Below are 22,946 nucleotides of genomic sequence, written 5' to 3'. Positions count from 1 at the left end.
ATAAGAGGGGATGGTCAAATAAAAGGAGTAAAAATTAAAAAAACAAATTTATAAATTAAAAGCATTTGCAGATGACCTAGTATTTATATTGCAAAATCCCCTAGATTCTATAGAATATTTGTCGAAGAAATTAAAGGAATTTGGAGAAGTGGCAGGATTTAAGGTAAATAAACAAAAAACGAAAATGTTGAGTAAAACATGACTCAAAAACAAGAAATTTTAATAACTAAATCAGGTTTTACAATAGAAAAAAAGATTAGATACTTAGGAGTAATATTATCAACAAATAATAATATATTATTTCAAAATAATTATGGGAAAATTTGGAAGGAAATAAAAATTGATATGGAAAGATGGGGAAAATTACAACTATCTTTGCTAGGAAGGATATCCATAATCAAAATGAATGTATTACCGAAGATGCTATTTCTTTTCCAAACATTATTAATTCTAATTAATGAAAAAATATTTAAAGTATGGCAAAAAGATATCTCAAATTTCATTTGGCAAGGAAAAAGACCAAGAATTAAATTTAAATTATTACAAGACGCTAAAGAAAGAGGAGGGTGGGGGTTACCAGATCTTAAATTGTATTTTGAAGCTTGTTGCTTTCTGTGGATAAGAGAATGGTTAACGTTAGAAAATCCAAAACTTTTACAATTAGAGGGACATGAACTGAGATTTGGGTGGCATGCATATATTTGGTATGAAAAAGTAAAAATGAACAAAGAATTCAGAAATCATACTATTAGAAAAGTATTATTGAGGGTTCGGGATAAATATAAAAGTAGATTATTACCAAATATACCAATGTGGATATCGCCACAAGAAGCTTTTGCAAGGATGGAAAGTTTAGATGATAAGATAAAACGGTTAAGATATAAAGATATAATAAAATATGAACAAGATACACCTATGCTAAAAACAAGAGAAGAAATAGAAGGAGAAGGACACCGGGTGTCATTGGTTCACATATATGCAGTTAAACGAATGATTTAAATTAGATTTAAAAAATTATGAATTTAAAAAAGAAAAAACAGAGATTGAAAAATATATATATAAAAATAATGAGCATATTATTACAAAAATGTATTAAATGTTATTACAATTAAATCAAGAAGTCGAACAAGTTAAAGAGTGTATGATTAATTGGGCAAGAAATTTTGGATATATTTTATTAGAGAACTGGGAAAAAATGTGGACAAAGGGATTAAAATTTACTTTGTGTTATAATGTAAGGAAAACTTTTATAAAATGATGTACAGATGGTATCTAGCCCCACAAAAATTAGCAAAAATGTATAAAAACATTTCTAATGTATGTTGGAAATGTTCACAAAAGGAAGGAGCATTTACCATTTATGGTGGACCTGTAAAAAAGCAGAAAAATTCTGGGCACAAATACTTGAGATGATTCAGAAAATTCTTAAGATAGAAATTGTAAAAAAAACCAGAATTATTTTTATTAGGTATAATGGAAGAGGATTTAGAGAGAAAATATGGTAATTTATTATTATATATGATCACAGCAGCTAGGATTATATATGCACAATACCGGAAAAAGGAAAACATACCAACAATAGAGGAGTGGGTGATGAAAATATTGGAGCTAGCACAGATGGCGAAATTAACAATTTTAATAAAAGAAAAAAATATGAGATTTAAAGAAATATGGCAACCGATATTAGATTACCTGTATACAATCGAAAAAAGTGAAGATAATGGGATTTATATATTAAAGAAGTAAATAAATAGAAATAATAGTAACTTAAGGAAAAATAACGATAAGAGAGTTACAAAGATAACTATTTGTATATCTATAGCTACGAAAGTCGGAAACCATGTTTTAGTATGTTGTTATTCTTATTGTCTTACTTGTTTATATGTGTATGTGTGGTGTTAGGTGTATTCTAGAATGTTATGTATGTCGACAATGTTTTATGACTTTGTATTCTATTTTAACGAATAAAAAGTTTACTAAAAAAAAAAAAAAGAAGGGCCAGGCAATTGCCTTTCTCTCCTTGCAGGCAGCATTCTCTAAAAGGCAAATACAGCATGTTCTCATTCAGGCAGGTATTTGGCCTTTACATTGGCTTGTCTGCTGGGTATCTGTGTGTATATGAAATTGATTGGTGTTCTTTGTATTTTTTTACTGATGTAGTTTTACTTGATGTTACTTGCATCCTAATAACTCTGTGAGTGGTTAGAGCTCTGTGTTTCTGTCTTGATGTTTATTATTGTTAGTTGCCATGAGGATCATTTTCACTGGTAAGACAGGATATCAATTAAACCAGCAAACCAATCAATGCTGTAACACCTATTCCAAAATAATGATTGGATGTAAGGTAGCCCTGTTGCTGAATGGAGAAATCTGCAGAGGCAAAACAGCCCATCTGCTGATCATATTTTAACAATAAGGAACTGGAACTAGATTGATGTCCTAGCTTTCCATGGTAGAAGAAAGCAGCACTAGAAACCCAAATGCTCTTTCTAAAAACAATTCTTCTACAAGGAGACCAAATGTAGTCCAGCAGCCATGGGTTAAAACCTTAACCGTTCTCTTTTTGCAAGTCTAAACACACTGTAAAAGCAAGCAGCTTTTAATTTCAAGCTGCTAGTATGAAGCTGCTGCTCTGCATTCAGCTTAGACAATCATAAACTGTACAGGCGTGCCGTGAACCTCCTATCTGTTGCAGTGAGACAGAAAGTGGGGTTGCAGAGCATGCCCACATCTGAAAAGTGATTGCCATCACCTTGGTGTTGGCTATAGTAACTGTAGCCTTTAAAGTTTATTGAGTATTTCAAAGTGTGCTGCCTTTGCTTTTCTTATATATGTTTTTTTTTCTTCTAGCTTCCCTAATTAAACTTCTCCTTGAGAATATTCTGTTTTGCCTCAGGGATTCAATAATTTTGACTCATATAAGAATCCTGCTGCTTGGTTCTGCATTGCCAATATATAAAATAAGAAACAGGGAGTCATCACCAGTTGTCAGTCCTACAAACAAGTTCACCAGGTACCATTCACTTGCTAAAAAGTAAATGCACGGTAAACTTGTGGCAGCTATTTTGATCTTGGATGCCATTGTGAAAGTTTGCTATATTTGCAACACGTAACAAACCATAAACTTATCATACCAATGGTGGCCCTAAGCATGCAATTGAAGCCCCACCCTTTTTTTATACATATTGCATACAACACACATAAAAGGGCTTTGATCATATGGTTGAGGCCACCATCTTGATTTTTTTGACACTCCCACTGCAGACCACCCTGTAGTTGTTGCACCTGAAATTATATTTCAGTCCTGAAGCTCATTTGCCCTGGCCTACCAATACTCCAGATAACATGGCTGATTCTGTGCATTTAACAGAAGTTGTATATATGGAAGTAAACAGATTAAGGTCTTTTTTAAAATTCTGTGTAGCTAAAGATTTACTGCATTCATATATTTGTATATATGAATCTATGTTTTGGTTTAAATTTATTCCCCTATAGATGAATGCCATGGTTTCTTTCCTAAAGACATATATGGAGCCAGAATTCCCCTGTTTAGATGAAATGAACTAGGCAGAAATGCCACATTGAAAATGCCACAAAGGGAGATGAGTCAATGGGTGGAAGGAAAGCAGGAGGGCACAGCTAAAGCTGGTTTATGAAACCACAGATGAAGTCCTAGACTCAGTCACTTCCAAGAAGTAGCGCTTGCTGCAGATTAAGTTGCTGTTAAAAACTTAGCAATCCTGTCAATCAGACTGTCCAGAGAAACAACTCTACTGTACGCTTAAATAAAAGCATGAACATATGGCAGTGGTTTCTGCTTTGCTCTACCAAACCTGCTGAGGACAAAAAGAAAAGGTAACACCATTTTCTCTAATCTGGGAGCCTCCAGAAATTCCAATCTAGGTCCAGCCAGCATGATAAAATATGATAATGGGAGCTGTAGTCTAAACCACTTGAAGGGCACCAGTTCATAAATATGAACAAAATTCCCATTCAGGATTCACCCTTTCCTTCCTATTTTCCTGACATAAATTCCTTTCTCACAGGGGACAGTTATCTGCATGGTATGGAAAGGCCTAAGCATTCCTCCCCACCACCTCCGACAATTCCAATCCACATTCTGTTCTCTCTACCCACATTCTATCATCAAATACTTTTTTGAACCAAAAAAAGGGAGATCCTGTTTATTCAGCTCTTGCTATGCGTTTCCAGTTCAACACTGAGCTTCATTGCTGAATGGCAATTTCAACACTGAACTCTCACATCTAAATCTGAGGTCATTTCCATGGCACTAGAAAGCCAACGTTTTTCTCTCAAAACAAAATGTCAGGTGCATTATAGCATTAAAAAAGGGGGAACCTTTTGTACTTCTGGGTATATTTAAAATAATTATCTGAAACAGAATAAGATTCAAATATTGTCTTCTCAATCACCACCCTCTACTCTTGCTTTGGATTCTGATTCTGTACTGAAAGAGCTTTCCTGAAGCAAACAGTATGCATTACACTTTTGTGCTATGGAGAACAAGGATGAGCCCAGTTTTAAGGTAAGCAGAACAGGAAAGCTAAAGCAATCAAAAAGTTGAAAGCGGTGAATCTGCTTAACTAGCCAGTATAAGTATTCTAGGCACTGGCATGCAAGTAGGAGTGTTCGGTCATCAAAGCATATCTGAATGTTTCTGCAGGAGAGCCAGAAGCCAGAGGAGAAGGGGTAAAAAAAAAACTAGGGTTTGTCTCTGATACTCAGGTATCTACAGTAGGAACCTCTCTCCTAGTAGATGGTTTGTCATTTGCTTACATTGCCTGAACATGGGCAAGTTTACTCCTCCCACATGCCTCTCACTTAAGGGAGATAAATCCTACTTCCTGTCATTAAGACTTAAGAAGTATATTATTCTCTCCAGACTGCAAGGCATAAGCTTTCCCCAAAATGCTGAGATTACTCCTAGTTCATACTGAAGCCAGGCAACATTTGAAGAGCCCTCAACTCCAAGTATCATACTGTTTTCCTTTGAATGCCTATTTTCCTGCTTGCCAACGTTCTCTTTAAAAGGGACCTCTTAGCTATTAAAAAAAAAATCAAAACTACCATGCCTCATGTTTGAGAGATCCACAAATTTGCTAGTGGCAAAGCTTCTTGGATACATTTAAACACTGCCTAAGTGGCAGCAACTGCAACAACAGAATTAATTATTTTTGTTGAATTTAATCTTCATATCCTTTCGCTTTAGGGCACAGTTCAGCTTCTGGAACCAAGACCTGCAGGTTTCTGCCTGAAAAGCCTTTCCCATTTTTGTTTTTCTTGTTCCCTTACAGCCAAATACCCAAGTATGAAATCTATGAACATTTAAAAGTAAGATGCTAGAAGGCACTTATCTTCATTTTTTAAAAATTTTCTTTTTATTATCCTACCTGAGGAAAATTTAAGGGAAAAATCAAAAAGAAAGACATCGAGGGAATCCTGCAAACACATTCCAGATTCCTAGGTGATGAGAGAAAGGAAATATGCGGCTCCAAATTCTTTCAAGAAGAAAATTTTACAAGAAAAAATGCAGCTATATTTAATATGTCAAATTTCTATGTCTGCATTAGATTGTCCCATAACAATACCTTAAAAAAAGAAATACTTCCAGCGATGAATTTATATGCCAATAATCAGACCATCATACTTGTGTTTTTTTTAAAAAAAACTACAGCCTTTGATTAATTTTCCGTGATGCATTCCATGATGCATTCCTCATTTTCTTGACAATAGATTCTATGGACAAACTATTCATCTCTGAGTAGAGAAAAAAACAGCTAAATTATTTCAGAGAGATCCTGAACTTCGTTATTTTGATGGTTGAAATAGCAAACATATGTATTATTTATTTTTCCTAGTTATGTGGAACTGTTATAAACTGCCTTGACTGTGGAAATATAAGTAACTGAATTTTTAAAAATGGTAGTATCTTTATTTATGGGATTTGAAAGAATATTCCATCTTTAATAATGGGACTGTTCATATTTATTTCAGATGTCATACCTGCATATACCACCATGTCTGAATTGAATATTCTTCATTTGTTTAAATATTTGTTTGTTCTGCAAAAAAACCACCAGAGCTTCTTGCCACTACTGATTGCCACTTCAATGCATTTCAATGAATGCATTGAAGATCAAGACACTGAAATTTAAATTAAATGTAATTGTTTGAATGAGGAAACTAACATTTTTAGAAGTGAGAAATTCATTTTCACATCTCTTAAAAGCAGAAATGTCCAGAGGGTGGCAAGTGACAAAATGTGTTCCATGGACCATGTTGCAAAAAGTGCAATTTACATACTGTGTAAGGGCAGAGTTTCCCTCATGATGTCTCTGCACAGATCTTTGACATGCTCTCAGTTTGCTGCAAGTGCCTACATTTGAAAGTATCTTCTTCAAGTTCGAATTAATTATTTATGTTTTGTTTAGTGGGATTTGCTCCTCACGGCTTTCACTGCCTAATTTCATGATTCTCATCATGTGACATACTGGGCTTGTATTCTAACCTGCTGTTCTCAGCAGGGACGATTTCTTCCAATTTTCCTTTTTGTTTGCAGCCCAAAACATCAACTAATATAACTATTAGTTACCGTTAGACAAGTCTTACCTACCTGTCTTACTGTGAGATACCACATGGAATGAATTTATTTATGTATTTATTTATTTATTATTCAAATTTAATTACCGCCCATCTCCCCCAAAAGAGGGACTCTGGGCGGTTTACAATAAAATCAAACTACAGTCATAAATGTTAAAATCTCATAAAAATCAAACACATTACAATTATTATAAAATGCAATAAATAAGTATAAAATCCAAGAGGCTATAAAATTCCAAGCTGGTGGGAGGGACTCTAGGGTGCGAGCCACCCCCAAGAGTGGTTACCCACTTTCCCGCCCCAGGCAAGATGGCAGAACCAAGTCTGATGAATGAATGCTTATGTAGGGTACCTCCCAGCCCCTGAAAATGCTCCACTGCCTCCTCATTAAGAGAATGCCTACATTTGAACATTCTGGTTAGAATGCAAAGAACTTTCACGTATTGAATGGCCAATAGCTATATCTGCACATTTTGAGAAGTTAGAAACCCAAACCCACTGAGTGGCTTGTTCTGGTTTTCTGTTTAAAAATCTTGTCTGAACTACTTTTGCCAGCTGGGTCCCAAGTAAAACTGCTCCTTGGCCAGTAAACAACACTGAAGACTGGAAACACAGAATGGAAATAACCTGATAGAAGGGCTAGGGTTGGGGGGAGCTCCAACTGATTGTCAGGCTTAGCCCACAAACTGCAAGATTCTGCTCATTGGACAGATTCAGCTGGAATTTTATTTATTTATTTATTTTATTTTATTTTATTTTATTTTATTTTATTTTATTTTATTTTATTTTATTTTATTTAGTAAATTTATATGGCCGCCCATCTCACACGAAGTGACTCAGGGCAGCGTACAACCAATCAATTCAATGTCTTGACTTTCTAACAGACTCTTAGAAAAGTCATTATAACTAATAGAGATTTTCCTTTAGAAAAAAGGAAAGGTATCAGGACTGATTTTGACTTCCAACAGATCAGTTACACAGTTTTTTTTAGACTGAAATGGTATACTAAGTTTATTTTATTCATTCATTTTCTATCCCACCTTTATTATTTTTATAAATAACTCAAGGCAGTGAACATACCCAATACTCCTTCCTCCTCCTATTTTCCCCACAACAACCACCCTGTGAGGTGAGTTGGGCTGAGTGAGAGGGACTGGCCCAAGGTCACCCAGCCACCTTTAAGGCCTCAGGCAGAACTAGAACTCTCAGTCCCCTGGATTCTAGCCTGTTGCCTTAACCATAAATAAAATACAATTTTCTTACACCAACTCTGTTACAGCCCTAAGGCCAGACACAGTAAAATTATACAATAGTAACAATCTTACATTAATACATACATACATACATACATACAAACAAAACCAATTAATATACTACAATCCAAAATTAATTAAGAATGAAAATACTAAAATGAATTGAAATAAAATACTATGTTAAGAAATTCAAAATCTAAGTGATGGTGCGGCGTATTGTGCAGATGGTAGCACAAAACTGGGCAACCTGGGAGGGTATTTTTGGGTCCTTGTCCAAAAGAAGTAACATTAGAGAGAAGTCACTCTCCCTGTCTGGAAATTTCTTCAATAATGGATATATAAGGATCTATCTAGAATCCTTATATAGGGAACAATATGACATATGGCTTTTCTTACACCAATATAACTGTGGGGGGGCAGGGTGTGAGCTAGACCAGGGCAAGATCTGATTTTACCAAATTATAAATACTGTATTTGGTAATGAGGTATTAATTCACAAAAAGCTTTGTCTTGATATTCTTTCCCCATTCTAGGAGGAAACAAGACAGTAACTGGCCTTCTCTGCAGCAGCCCCAGCCCTTGGAACATCCTTTCCCCCGGAAGTGAGGTTGGCCCCCTCCCTCCTGGACTTCAGAAAACAGCTGAAGACCTGGTTTTGCCACCAGGCTTGGAGTGGAGAAAAGAAGAGCCATTCTTGGGGCTGGCTGGTTCCCTAGTCCTGCTGGGACTGGTCTTATCCCCTTATGGGCTGAATTAGATCTGCTGTTACCTGGATTTCATCGTATTTTGTATTTATTGATTACTGGCATTATTTATGATTTTATTGAATTTTAAATTGTTTTTATTGTGAACTACCCAGGGTCCCATGTGTGGGGGAGACGGGCGGTGATAAAAATCTGATAACTAAATAAATAAATAAATTCTATCAACTAGGGAAGGATATAACTTGTTATCAGGCTTTGTGAATAGGATGCTTAAGCTTCCTTTTACAGAGAGACTGTATCAGATAAGGACAAGGCTCAGGTAAAAAATTTAACAGCAGGAGGTCAGAGGTCAGTCTAAATTTCATCCTCCAAAAGCAATGAGGAAGAGGGAATTGTAGGATTTTCGGATAAGAGGAAAAATAATACAGTACTCCTTTCTCTAGCTCTAGAAAGAAATGTAGTGTAGTAGGGATTTTCAATGAAAAAGCAAGGTGGAAATGCCTTATTGGCACAAATGGATTGTTGAAATTGCTAATTTTAAAAAAAAAAGTAATTGAAAGAGCTTTGCTGCAACACACACAAGTCACCCATCTTATTGATATACATATCTGCAAAGGTGTAGACGTATATTTAGCACACAGAATAATAATTTCACTATATGGTTTACCTCTTGAAAAGAAGTCAGATATTAAAAGCAGTTTAGGGGAGCGAACAGAGAATAACTTTAGCAAAGTTAGGTCATCCTCGTTTAGCAACCACAATTGGGACTGGCAACTCGGTTGTTAAGCAAAGCAGTTGCTAAGTGAAACCATGACTGTCCTAACAGCCAGGAAACACACTGAGACAAGGAACTGGTCTCTAATATTTATTGCTAGTACTTAACAGGAATCCTAACAAACTGAAGAAGCGTGGGAAAACCCAGACATATAACCCCCAAGGGTTAAGGCGGTCCCGATCTGTGTCTCTTTGAATGGCTGACCAATTCCTCAGTGCTACGCATGCGCTTGACAGTCTGGATGGGAGCCCCCTGCTCGCCATCCTTACTCATGACAATGACTGTGCTTATGATCTTACTTCAGCTTTCCTTTTTCATCACTACTGTAACTGCAAACGGTTGCTAAATGAGGCAGTTGCTAAATGAGGACTACCTGTAACCGTCAAATAGAATTCAAAGTTGATAGTTAAGCCAGTTTGGTCTAGTAGTTAAGGCAACGGGCTAGAAACCAGGAGACTGAGAGTTCTACTTCTGCCTTAGGCATGAGTGCCGGCTGGGTGACCTTGGGCCAGTCACTCTCACTCAGCCCAAATCACCTCACAGGGTTGTTGTGGGGAAAATAGGAGGAGGAAGGAGTGTTAGTTATGTTCGCCGCCTTGAGGTATATAGAAAAATAATAAAGGAGGGATAGAAAATAAATAGCCAGGATACTTTTAAATTTGAGGTTGTAGGGCACAGGTTATGGTAAGAAATACATTGCCTTCATGCTTATATGGCTTCTTGGAAACATCTGGCTGGCTACCGTCAGAAAGGGAACACAGATCTAAATAGGACTGGTCCAACACAATGCTTCTTATGTACAATATTCCCACCTGTATCCGTTTCAGAGTGAGAAGAGTCTTGAAAATAGTACCTAAGCCAATCCAATTTCCATTGTGCCTCATATTATACCATACCTCACTTTCAGCAGTTGTTCAGATAACTCCAGACAATGAACCAGTATAGCTGTATTTCCATCAAGAAATCTTGGGACAGTGCTTGACAACAACCTCAAGCCAGAGATACCAGTCTTTTCATTCCCATCCTAAAGATTTATTTGCCTCTACAGTACTCAGAACCACTTAGTCTAGTCTCCAAAATCTGAGTTTTGGATGCTTTGGGACAGACACTTGGATAAATGTATAAGTTACTAGAAAGCCAGTTTGGTGTAGTGGTTAAGGCATCAGCTAGAAACTGGGAGATTGTGAGTTCTAGTCCTACCTTAGGCGCAAAGCCAGCTGGCTGACCTTGGGCCAGTCACTTTCTCTCAGCAATGGCAAACCACTTCTGAAAAACCTTGCCAAGAAAACTGCAGGGACTTGTCCAGGCAGTCTCCAAGAATCGGACACAACTGAATGGATTAAAAAAAAAAATACTATATACTACTGTATATAAGAAGTGTAATCCTCTGGGAATATGGAGATATGTGTGGTGCAAGAACCAACATTTCCTAAGCCCTGCCAGCTTGAGGTATGGCACCAGTTTTTCTCTCCTCATCCCACCTTGAAAAATTACATTATGTCCTACTGACATAATGAAATGAGAACTAGAGCAGGGGGGATGCTAGAAAAATGGAGGGGGAAGGTTTCTTTTGTACCATGGGCATCCTCAATTCTTCATTCATGACTCCATAGTCGTCATAACAGCAACAGCAGAGGAGCTCTTTGCTGGTCCACTAAAAGATGGGCCTTTCAGGCCAACAGGGAGGTTCACAGACAGTGGTGAACAACAACATAGAGCCTTCACCCACCCTCTTGGAGACTATACAACTAATTCATTTAAACATTATATAAACTTGATCAATGTTAGTTCTACAGTGCAGAATTACTACATATTTTACATAGAGTTATTTCTGCTCCATCTTGAGTTTCAGGACAGAGAATACTTTATATTACACTGAAGAAGAATAAAACATTAAGCTAATAATAAAAGTATCTAAAATAGGCATAAAACACAATTTAACAATATATTTATAAAAGCATATTGGAATAGCTTCAGCTACAGTAATCTTCAGGCAAGGGTGGTGGACCTGTAACCTTCCAAATATGGCTGAGTTCTCTGAAGCCCCACCACCACAGCCAACAGTGAATCTTGCTCAGAGGGCAGTTCAGCAGCATCTAGAGGGCCAGGTTCCCATTCTTGAAGTAAGTTTCATCTTGGAAAGCAAAACACCTTATACTTTCTTCCATAAAAAGTAGTACTACTCACAGATATGCCATGATATACAAAACTGAGAGTTGGATTATATTCATCCTTTAAAATGTATTTCTCTGCATTCAATGAAAAATTAAAGCTTCTTCTTAAACCGCTTCACATTACAGAAATGAACTGGCCCTCCAGACACTAACTCAGTAATTCCGATTCAAGAAACTGGATGCAGAGAGATGCTTGCCAAATTCAGCCCTCAGAATTTGCAATGTTACAGTTTCTCCCATCTTTACAGCACCATCATGGGAAAAATCAATATAAATCAGAATTTTGTCTTCAATTGTCAGATTTCCCTCCTTGCTGTATAAACTAGAAAGAGATAATCCACGGTACAAGAATTTAAAAGCTCTGACTACTAATATTTATTAGAAGTAAGGTTAAGATTGCAGTATAAGAATTGCAGCAAGTACCCACTTTCAAATGAGGCACATATATGAATATATATTATACATACATACATACATACATACATATATATATATATATATAGGCAATTTATGGTGGCAAAACCCTTGTACTGGTGGTCCTTGTTTACTAACCACAATTGGGACCAGCTACTTGGTTAAGTAAAGCAGTTGCTAAGTGAAACCATGACTGTGCTTATGATCTTACTTCAGCTTTCCTTTGCTTTACAGACCTGCAAAGGTCATAAATGCGGGGATTGGTCGTAAAGTTACTTTTTCATCACCATCATAACTGTGAACAGTTGCTAAATGAGGCAGTCGCTAAATGAAGACTACCTGTACATAGATGGAAGGAGGCTTGCCTCTTTTGTGAAGGAAGGGTGTTCTGCATCTGCTAATTGTTTTGGTAACTACTTTTGGGGAGGGTAATAAGTATGAAAAATAATTCAAACATCAATACAGATCCTCACAGAGGAGTTACCAGGCTCAGAGCATTACTCAGGAATAATTTCAACCAGACCGATACAAACTTGTAATCTCCCACCTACCTTGTCAATTTTACCTCCCACGCCCAACTCTCCTATGCAGAAAAGGTATATATCATGGCCTGTCTAGTTGGGTGAGGAAACAGGGGTCAGCAGACCACAAAAATAATACTGGCGAGCTGCACTTTTTGCATTCCTAGTATAGTTAAGTAGACTGATAGGCATGAGAAACAGATCAAGCACTTGTGAACAGTCAAGTTTGCATCTCAGGTCAGTTTCAAAGATAAACGTCTTCAAGCATTTCTGGTTACAGTACTTTCCTACTCATTTCATTAATGTATGTGCTTTATCAAAATTAATATAACCCCAAGTAAATGCTCTTGTTTACTGAAGCACCCTTACTCACCCTAATCAATACGAAGCAAAGTTCTCCCCAAAATAGAGGAGATAATATCGTGCACGATCATACCCGTTTTGGGGAACTATGAATTAGCTCTGGTGAGGAACCATTACTCTCTTAGGCTTTTAGCTTCTGGTAACAGGCAAAATTGAGAAGGTGGTAAGATGGATAGATACAGAGTTGCAATAATGGCAATGCATCAGCATATGTAAGCAAGCAGGAGGGAGGGGGGCACTTTAAGAAGGAGGGAAAAGGGGCAGGACTGAACAACGGCCAGGCAGAGAGAGAATAAAAGTATTGGATCTTTACCAATAACAGCACAACCTTATGCTGTGCTTTAAAATGATGGTACTGTGGAAAAAACATCTTGAAACAGAATGCAAAACCAAACAGTAACAAAGCAAAGGATGTGAGAAAGCCTCTGTCTCCTCCTTTCATGAATATCAACAGATTACATGAAAACGGTCCGATTACAACCATATTTTGCCCTTTCTCACATCATTATTACGCTACCTTCTCTGTATATCACGGATTAAAATCTCTTCAATAGCCATTTATGGAGATACAAGATTTCAATGGAAAGCTGAACACTATCTGCCTTATTCAGAGTGAATAAGAATTAACTGGACAACACTGATACACAATGAAATGCATTGCACAATTATGTCTTTAATTGACCACAGATGGAGCTATTGCTCCATTTTCAGTAGAGCTTTTTTCCTACAGTAACAGAACAGTCTGATTCTTACCTAAAATAAAAAAGTGCCTAAACCAGGGTTTCTCAACCAGGGTTCCCTGGGAGATCACAATTTATTTTAAAAATTATTTCAAATTCGGGCAACTTCATATTAAAGTGGTAAATTTCATTCTTTATTTTTAGTTTAAGAACACTGTTAGTGCATATGTATATATATACAAGCCTACATATGAAACAAGTATAATAATGTAACTTGTGGCCTATACTTGAACTTAAATGTGCAGGGATTCCCAGAGGCCTGAAAAATATTTCAAGGGTTCCCCCAGGGTCAAAAGGTTGAGAAAGCTGGCCTAAACACTCACATGATGTATGATTAATCTACTCCTGGGTGTGGAAGTTAGCGCAGGAATAGTAAACTAGCATGGTTAATGTACTTAAAACTGAGATGGGATCACAGTCTAAGCCTTTAGTCCATTCACTCCTGTGACATCAACTTTCTCTTCATCATTTATCTGTATGGCTACATTTATAAGTAAGCATTTTGTTGACTTTTTTCTGTTTAGAGAAGAATTACAGATGAGCTGGGTCTGGGTAGATTCCAGACCACCTGCAATTTCTGTTTTAAGTTTTGTTTTTTTTTAAATTTCAGACCAGAAATAACACATGAATGAATGAATGAATGAATGAATGAATGAATGAATGAATGAATGGTACATTATATCAAATATCTAAATAAATATACCTCAGGTATATATATCATGGTTCTAGTTCCACCTTAGGCATGAAAGCCGGCTGGGTGACCTTGGGCCAGTCACCCTCTCTCAGCCCAACCCACCTCACAGGGTGGTTGTTGTGGGGAAAATAGGAAGAGGAAGGAGTATTAGGTATGTTCCCCGCCTTAAGTTATTTATAAAAATAATAAAGGCGGGATATTTATATATAAATAAATATATACATACATACATATATACATATATACATACCAATCCTGCTACTAGCAAAATTAATGTACTTATGCACATTATTGTATACATAGAAATAAGAGGGATATAAAATATTGCAAACATTGAAGTTGAGAACAAAGTTTAGTAAGCAAAGATTGATTATCCAAAAAAAAGCTGCAAATGGCCAATGACCTTGACTAGAAAGAATTTTGCACCTATACTATGGAAGACAAGTAAACATGGGTTTTGTTTTGTTTTTTGCCTTAAGAATAGTACAGATTCAAAAGTTGCTAAAACTCAATTCCAAAAGAATTATAGTATTGTGGAAAAATTAAGCATCTGGCCTCACACCAGAGAAAAGCAGAAAATGTTTATGTGGCCTCTATCCCCAGTGACTCCAGTACAACAGCTGTGTGAGAACCAAGACCCTGTTCTCCTTAGGCAGACTCAAACCAATCAGAGAACACAGGAGGCTACAGCATTTGAACATGAGACTCAAAGTGCTGCTCAACCATCACATTTTAGGTTCTTGGGGTTTACTCTGCTTATATTTACATTTGCTTTACTTTGTCTGGTCTTTCTCTGCTCTCCTATCAAATAAAAGTTCTGTGTGCTGTAGCTGCAATACAAGGCAGGATACTTGGATTGACCTTCATCTGCTCCCTTTCTATACCTGCCATCATTTTAATGTTTTGCAAATCTTTTATAATTGTCTGCTTATTACAAAACTGCACAGCCCTTGGATACACAGTCCACAAAAGCAAGAAATGGAAGAAATGCTAATCAGAAAAGAAAAAGCAGGAGAGCACAACTGGCTCCAAATTGCAGGGTTTTCATCCCCACCTAATCTTTCTGGGCAGCCAGCTGAAACAGGGACATTTGTCTGTCTTCAATTCTCAGTGTGGTAATGCCATACCAGCACCAATTCCCAGCTGTCTTTCACAGCAGACAACGCAGAATCAGAATTAATACCTAGCAAACCTGGTGTAGACAAAGCCGGAAAAAGACACAGAACAGTAGACTCCAGTGGGCCAGTCCTGCTCCCCCAGTTATAATCCCTGCCTTCTCCTTTGTCTCCCTTGTACTCACGTTACACCGCTAAAACATACACACAAAATAGACTTCAACAATTTGTTGACCCCACTCAGAAGCTATGCCATATGATAGAGATGTCCTTTCAGTCATAAGCCCCAAAACAATCAGGAAGTTTTTAGTGAGACTCAACTAATAACAGGACTAGACAGAGATGAATAGTAATAGAATGAGTAGAAATAGAGGCAGAAAGTTTATATTTTATGCAGCATGTGTGCATTGTAGTCTAATGTAAAAATAAAATCCAAACAATTGCATTATTTACAGGAAGTTTTCCTTCTTAGATGCTTGCCCCGCCTGGTTTCTAATCATGTTACACAAAGTTTAAGGCAATTGTTGAGTAAGTCAATAGGATGCAATCTATGGGAGCTTTTTACAATGCAATGATGTGATCTCCCAGTACTATGTATGTATGTGTGCATGTACATGGGTAAAAAAAAATAGGGTTGCAAATGATTTGGGAGAGCTGCTTTGGAACATGCGGAGCATTAGTGCAGCATGCTTTTATAGCAGCTGTATCTTTTATTCAGACTTCCACAACTTCCACAGAGGCCTGAAAAAGGCACCGTTGCTTTCAGAAGTCCTTGTGTTTGTGCAGCTACAACCCTAACATGACTCCTTAAAGCAAGGGAGTCTGCTTACAGACTCATGTGGAAGCCTGAAAAAAGAAGCAACTGCTTTAAAGAGATTCCGCAATTGCTTTCTGAAAGCCTTCAGAAATATTTTGAAAATATGTTGAATTGTTTTGAAAATATGCACAGGCTGAATATATATTAGCTACTTTTCATTTCAACCATAATCCAAAGGTAGGATTTAGTGCATTTTATTGAAAACTGAAAAATATTCATGGTTTTTTTCACATGCAACGCTCTTTTACTTTTCCAGCATCAAAAAACTGGAGGCAATATCAATGTCAGGTAGAATATACATTCTGCTTTGAAATTACTTTTTTCCATGGGAGTTAGAGCTGCAAATAGAAGACTCAGCTGGAAGAATAGGGAGGGGTAGGTTGGCAATTACTACTATAATGATCAATGTACATCTTATGTTAATATACATTCATCACAGAAAGTAACGTTCATGGATTACTTCTCTTAAACATAGTAGTTAATTACCAATTCTGACCAAAGGCAACATTGATTATATACTTTTGTAGAAATCTTACAGAAAAAAAGCTTAAGAAACTGGAAGATGAGATTGAATTTATTCTAAAGAATGCCAGAAAATATTATGAGATAACTACTGTACTGGGGATTTATGTTGAGTATTTGTAGGTCATTTTTATGTTACTTGATGTGGAAGTTGCTAACTTCACTGCCAACATCACAATTTGGTATCTGCCACAGTTATTTTCAGCACTACCTGACATTTTTATAATTGAGGTACATTTTCAGATAAAGAGAGCAAACATGGGTGCTGAAATGATATATCCAAATAATACCAATGCTCTACAAATGGTCAACATTGCAATGTCATGTGCAACGTTGTATGGTTAACGTCAAATCTCCTCTTTAGCCACATAACCAAAAATGAACAAAACTATAAATATTTAGACATCTGTGATCAGGTTTAGAAAGGAAAATCTAACAAAGATACCCTGATAAAGCATGGAGAAATATTTGAAATATTAGCTAGCCTAAAGCTGCTGTCTATAAATATGATGCTAATTCCTAAAAAACTAAAACCAGCATTTAGAAACATTAAAAAACATATTTTCAGAATTGCCAATATTTGTTAGATTTGCTTGGATTTCTGTGGGGGTTTTTTTTTTTTTGGTTCTGTTTTGATTGTTTGGAGGATTTTTGTCAATTCAAGATATAAATAGACTGAAGCATCTGTTAACTTCTAGGTAGATAATGCTATCTGAACCTCTCTTTGAACCATTCCAGCTAACATGGAATGTGTTAACTGGTAATGAAGCGAAATAGCTCCTCTCATAATAGTCCTTAGTAGTAGTAGTAGTAGTAGTAGTAGTAACAGTATTTAATTAAAAATAAATAACAATAATAAAACTAAGTAAAATAAACACCTACTGAACCTAAAATGAGTGAAAGGATGTCCAACTAGCACCTAATCAATCTTGTGGTTTCTGGTGGGGCCAAGTACTTGGCAGGAGCTATCACACAAGTGGAAAGGGATTAATATCTCAGAGGCTCATCAGCATCTTTTTTCCTTATCACTGTTGCCTTACTTCCTTTGGTTCTATGAATTTCAATAAATACTCTGTTTTGGAGTGGCATTCTAATGGAGTAAGTTTGGTTCCAGACTCCTATGTAATTCTAGTCAAGGGTAAATAGAAAGACATAAACACAAAAAAGCCTCTTATGCCAAGATGAAATTTGAAATTTCATCTTGATTTGAACCAGTGCATTTTGTGATGGAGCCACAGCAGCAGCATTGATTTTTTACTGCCTACCAAGTGCTGAATAGGTAATGTAATTTCATTTTTTCATGGGGGTAACTGAAGTAAATAAACAGCTCTACCATCCCAGAAGTTTATCTGTGCATGTGCCAATACAATCAAAGAGGCCATTCTTAAGCAGGTATCAATAGTCTTTTTCAGATGGCCTGGCTCTGATTTTTTTGCAAGAGAGTGATGGAGGTGTCTTCTGGGATGGTTAGGTTCGGTAAAGGCCTAGGGTGTGTGAGATACAGGAAGAGGCAGATAGAAGATAGATATTTACTTTTTACTCTAGGCCAGCGTTTCTCAACCTTGGCAACAGTAAGATGTGTGGCTTCAACTCCCAGAATTCCACAGCCAGCAGAGTGTTTCTCAACCTTGGCAATTATAAGATGAGTGGCTTCAACTCCACAGCTTTGCTGGCTGGGGAATTCTGGGAGTTGAAGTCCACACATCTTACGATTGCCAAGGTTGAGAAACTCTGTTCTAGGCAGAAGCAATCAACCCCATGTCGTCTCTTTGGTATAGTGCCTCAAAAATTATTAAAAAATCATTAGTCTTGCTAACTAAATTATTTGTCTTACTTCCATGTCCCTCTGACTACCAAGAATTTCTATGGAATTTGTCTGATCAATCAGGGCTCTAATTTTACGCCCTAATAATGCAGCTGAGTGGAGCAGCAAAATGGATTGGGCTAACTCAGTCTCTTGGCATACAGACATCTAGAAACAATCTTGCCTTTAAAAAGATAGATGATAGAAAATGTTCCAGGTAACCAGATGTGAATTAACAAACTCTAATACACTTTGTCTACCCTGTCACACGTACGGTAAGATGTTTTAAAAGTGGCAAATGAGTATATTGCTTCAGTCTTCCAAGGAGAAGATGAGAAGGTAGAAATTAGACTGCTGTCCTTCCACCAGCAGGGAAAGACATTTTTATTCAGACAGACTTCTGGCATCTAACTTGTTCCCTGAAGTGGTGGATGCTCCTCTTTTTTTCATATGCTTTTAACTGCCTTATACATTTGATGTTTTAATTACAAAATTATATGATTGTGCAGTTACCTGCCATCAAGTAGAAAGGTAAGATATGAATTTAATAAATACACCTGAATTCATAGAAGACAGTTATTCCAGATCAATTAATATGGAGGGGAAGAATGTATTCATGTAGCAACATGGTGCAATATCTACCACTACTGGCATTAAAAAAGAGAGCGAGAAAGGTCCAGATGCTGGAATTTCAGGATTTTTATATCTCTTATTTCTAGACCACATCTGCACAAATGGCTGCTTGTTTGTGGTCTCCTGAGGAAATTTAAGGTGCCCATTGTTGCTGTCCTTTCTACCTCTTTCTAGAAAGATCTCACTTCGCCCCTTATGATGCTCTTATGTTCACTAGCAGCACTGGAACGATCATGGCTCCATTCCTCACTGTATTCCAGTTGACTGAATTGTTCACACTGCATCTTTTAACTGCACCAGCCAGGGAGGGGGGCAACTTCTAGGAAAGTCGTGCTGATATTGCGATGGATGGATGGATGGATGGATGGATGGATGCACACACACACACACACACACACACACATGGAGTATATATCCACTTAACTAAAGATTCTCAAAGGTGGATGAAGTTGTACCCACTGACTTCTCTTTCAATATCAATGTTTTTGGGGTTCAAGTGAAAGGAGATCTATATATATACAACAGACAAGAACATTCGGGGCAGGGCTAATAGGCACAATCCTGTTTCCTCTTTCAACAGATTCATGTTCAGTAGATTCAATAGATTCAATAGATATGGAGGGGGAGAAATATCTGCAGTCCCTCACATGAACCTGTCTTCATTCATAAGTGGCAGCATCACCAGAATGGCCTGGCAACCACAGTTTTAGTCCCAGTCCCTGCAACACTGGCCTTGCCTCATCCCATTGCCGTGATTTATGCAACCTTATGAGCCGTATCTCAAAACAGAGAGGGCAACTCCTCACTATCCCTCCCAGCAGCAATTTATATTGCAACAGCAAGGACTGGGTTCCACCAGGGCTTGGCCTTTTTATATGTAATGCTGCCCTTCTTCCTGCACTCAGAAGTGCATGGGGGAGTCAGCGCACATTTTCTGGCCTATTTCAGCAAACCATGCCCATCGCCCTTGTCTCAGAGTCCCTGCCAAGGCAGAAGAGTAAAATACTTGCCTATTGCTGCTATTCAGCTCAGCCAGAAGGCATAATTCCAGATAGAGAGAGACAGACAGAGAGAGACAGAGAGAAAGAGACAGAGACAAGAGACAAGAGACAAGAGACAGAGACAGCGACTGAAGGAAGAAAATGGCAATGGAACTACAGCTGCAAAGAGACCTATGGCAGTATTGAAAAAGAAAGAGACTATTGTGATGTAGGTAGTGTAGAAAAAAGAAGTGGGGGGACAGAAATATAGACATATATGTTACTTATCTGAAGGGCCAGTCTGGATATGAATAATCTGAGAGGTTTATCTATGGATTCAGTATCTCAGCATTTGAATACCCTTTAATAAGAATTCTGATATATCTCAGATACTTTATTCAACTGTCTCTGAGGCTGCTTTCCCAATTGGCACCTAGCTGTTGTCACCACAGGAAATTCTGCTTTAACTAGAGGTCAGAACTGTAACCAGTCACAGCACGCTGATCATCCCTCCTGCACCCCACAGCCAAGCATCTGTTCACCAGGTGAGCTTTGCAAGGAGCAAAACTATCTGTGGATCTTAAACAGCTTCTTTTTCCATCCAAGGGCAGTGTCCAATCAAAAAATGTCAGTACCCTTAGAAATGAGAAGGATAAACATATTTTTCAGATTGTGGGAGGGAGGTGACCACACAATTCCATTTTCTTAGATGGAGAGGAAAAGTACAAACCACATTTGGTGAGGTGGGAGGCAAATTAACCAGAGGCAGATGTGGAATTACAGAGGAAACTACTGTTACTTTTAAGTAGGCATGCATTGAGGATTGCAGCCTCATTTTCTTGTGTACAAATAAATTTTCTCCCCCAATTATTTCTCTTTAAAACCTTATAATTATTAATACAGAACAGAAAGTGAAAAGAGGCATTATTGTGGGAACTGAAATACCCTATTAGCAAATCAAAATTTTACATTTGTATTAAAAAAAGAAAACGGTGCAGTCTCATTAAGGGTTTGCATTGGGAGCTTTATGTATAACGATCTGGGGTGAAGGTTGCCAGGTCTGTGAACAACATTCTAATATTCGAGCTGGTAGACTGCAACACAAAATTAGTATTGTTGTTACTAATTTCTGTCACAATTCTGGTATAAAACAATGTAACTATCATTATCGTATTCCTCATTCTATATGTCACATCCCCTATTTTACAGATGGATGTATTTATTTATTTGAAGCGTTTTTGTGTTTCCATTTTTCCCCTGTCCCTAAGAAGCAGGTATATATTTTACCAGAATACACCAAAATCATACACAACTGAATGAGCCAGAAATAAAGCATTCTCAAGACTTTTACCCTTTCAGAAATGTTTGTGTCACTACAACTTATCATCTTTGTATGGTTACATGGGATGCACACTATTGTTCCAAAGTAAACAAAAATCCAGCAAGAAAAAACCAAGAAGGCCGGACAACAGAAGACAACGTAACACTGAGGCAAGGCCATGCAGCAGTGTAGATGGTGAATCCGTAGGAACAAAAAGTAGTAGACTTCCTTGATAAAGCTCGCACCAAGCTGGGAAGATGACAGGGCCATGGACAAGAATTAGGCATGCCTGCGGAACTGCATTTTCTTGCAGCAACCCCAACAGTCTAAGCGTAAACGGGGGATCTTAGAAGTTTTTATATACCCTTCTCTGTCCTCCTCACCTACTACTTAAGTCAATTCTTCACAATTCAATGTCACTCTTGGTTGGTCCACTGCACTCCTGTAACTGGGCTTTGAGGTTTTGAAAAATCTAAGCAAACCAGTATGAATCTGGAGTGTTAACACCCTGAAGTTTGCCCAAATAATTCCTTCATAGCACTCATCTTGTTTCTGATCACCATTCTTACATTCCCAAAGACTTACAACCTGAGGATCCATTTTGCAATGGAATTCAAAACATCTACATAAATGTTCTATCAGATGAAAAACCAAGGTCATTTTATGAGGAAGAAATAAGAGATTAATTTATTAGCCTGTGTTTGCTTGATTATTGGATTGCTAGACTTCTATCTCATCTTTCGTTCAGAAGCTCAACTTATCAAGTTAATGCTTCATCAATGTTTTCAACACTTATCTCTACTTCCTATTGTTGGAAGTCCTGGCAAATCCAGCATGCCTCATTAGCATATGGATAGTGCTCAAGGATGCAAACTCTCCGTGCTATTGAGGAAGTTGTTTGTTGCCAATTCCTCTCTCTCTCCTCTTCCTCCTTCTTCCACCGAGGGAGAAGCAGCATGCTTTTGCAGCTTTGTCCATCTTGGGCCTAAAAGCCATGTGGCTGCCCCTTTTCTTCCACGCAGCTCTTTGCAGCAATAGGGCTGAGACTTTAGGGTGTATTAAGTTTAGAAAGAACAGAAGATACAAGGAACTTCATTTTCCACTGAAGATGGATGTAACAACAATGAATGAAGTCAGTTTTTACTTATCTTTAAACCTATTATGTCTAAGCATGTGATTCTTTATGCTTGGGAGGGCTGAGTCTGTAAGATCAATAACCTGTGTCTCTCTGACATGCTCATTGAAGCTATTTAAGATAATATTCTTTTTCTGTGCACAGCTTCCTGTGCTATGTTAAACTCTGCTCCATTATGTGGTCCTAGGTGGCTACTACATGGCTTCACCTATCAATACCTCTTATATAATATTTCATGGAAGCAGCTATTCAATAATTAAGGGCCCAGCAAGCCATTCCTGCTGAATATTCAAATTTCTCATGACCTTTAATCTTCTGGTGGCTGAAAATAAAAGATGTCAGCTTAAGATAAACTGGACC

The 22,946-nt window shown here is 37.4% G+C and overlaps 1 protein-coding gene across 8 annotated transcripts in view; it reads right to left on the bottom strand.

The window, feature by feature from the left end:
• NFIX (nuclear factor I X) overlaps nt 1-22,946 on the bottom strand; it is a 203,699-nt gene that overhangs the window by 161,625 nt on the left and 19,128 nt on the right. The window lies entirely within an intron of this gene.

The sequence above is a fragment of the Candoia aspera genome, chromosome 2 (assembly GCF_035149785.1).
Source record: "Candoia aspera isolate rCanAsp1 chromosome 2, rCanAsp1.hap2, whole genome shotgun sequence".
Classification (NCBI taxonomy): Eukaryota; Metazoa; Chordata; class Lepidosauria; order Squamata; family Boidae; genus Candoia; species Candoia aspera.
The sequence above is the reverse complement of the archived record's forward strand: the minus strand, read 5'-3'. Positions and strand labels throughout refer to the sequence as shown.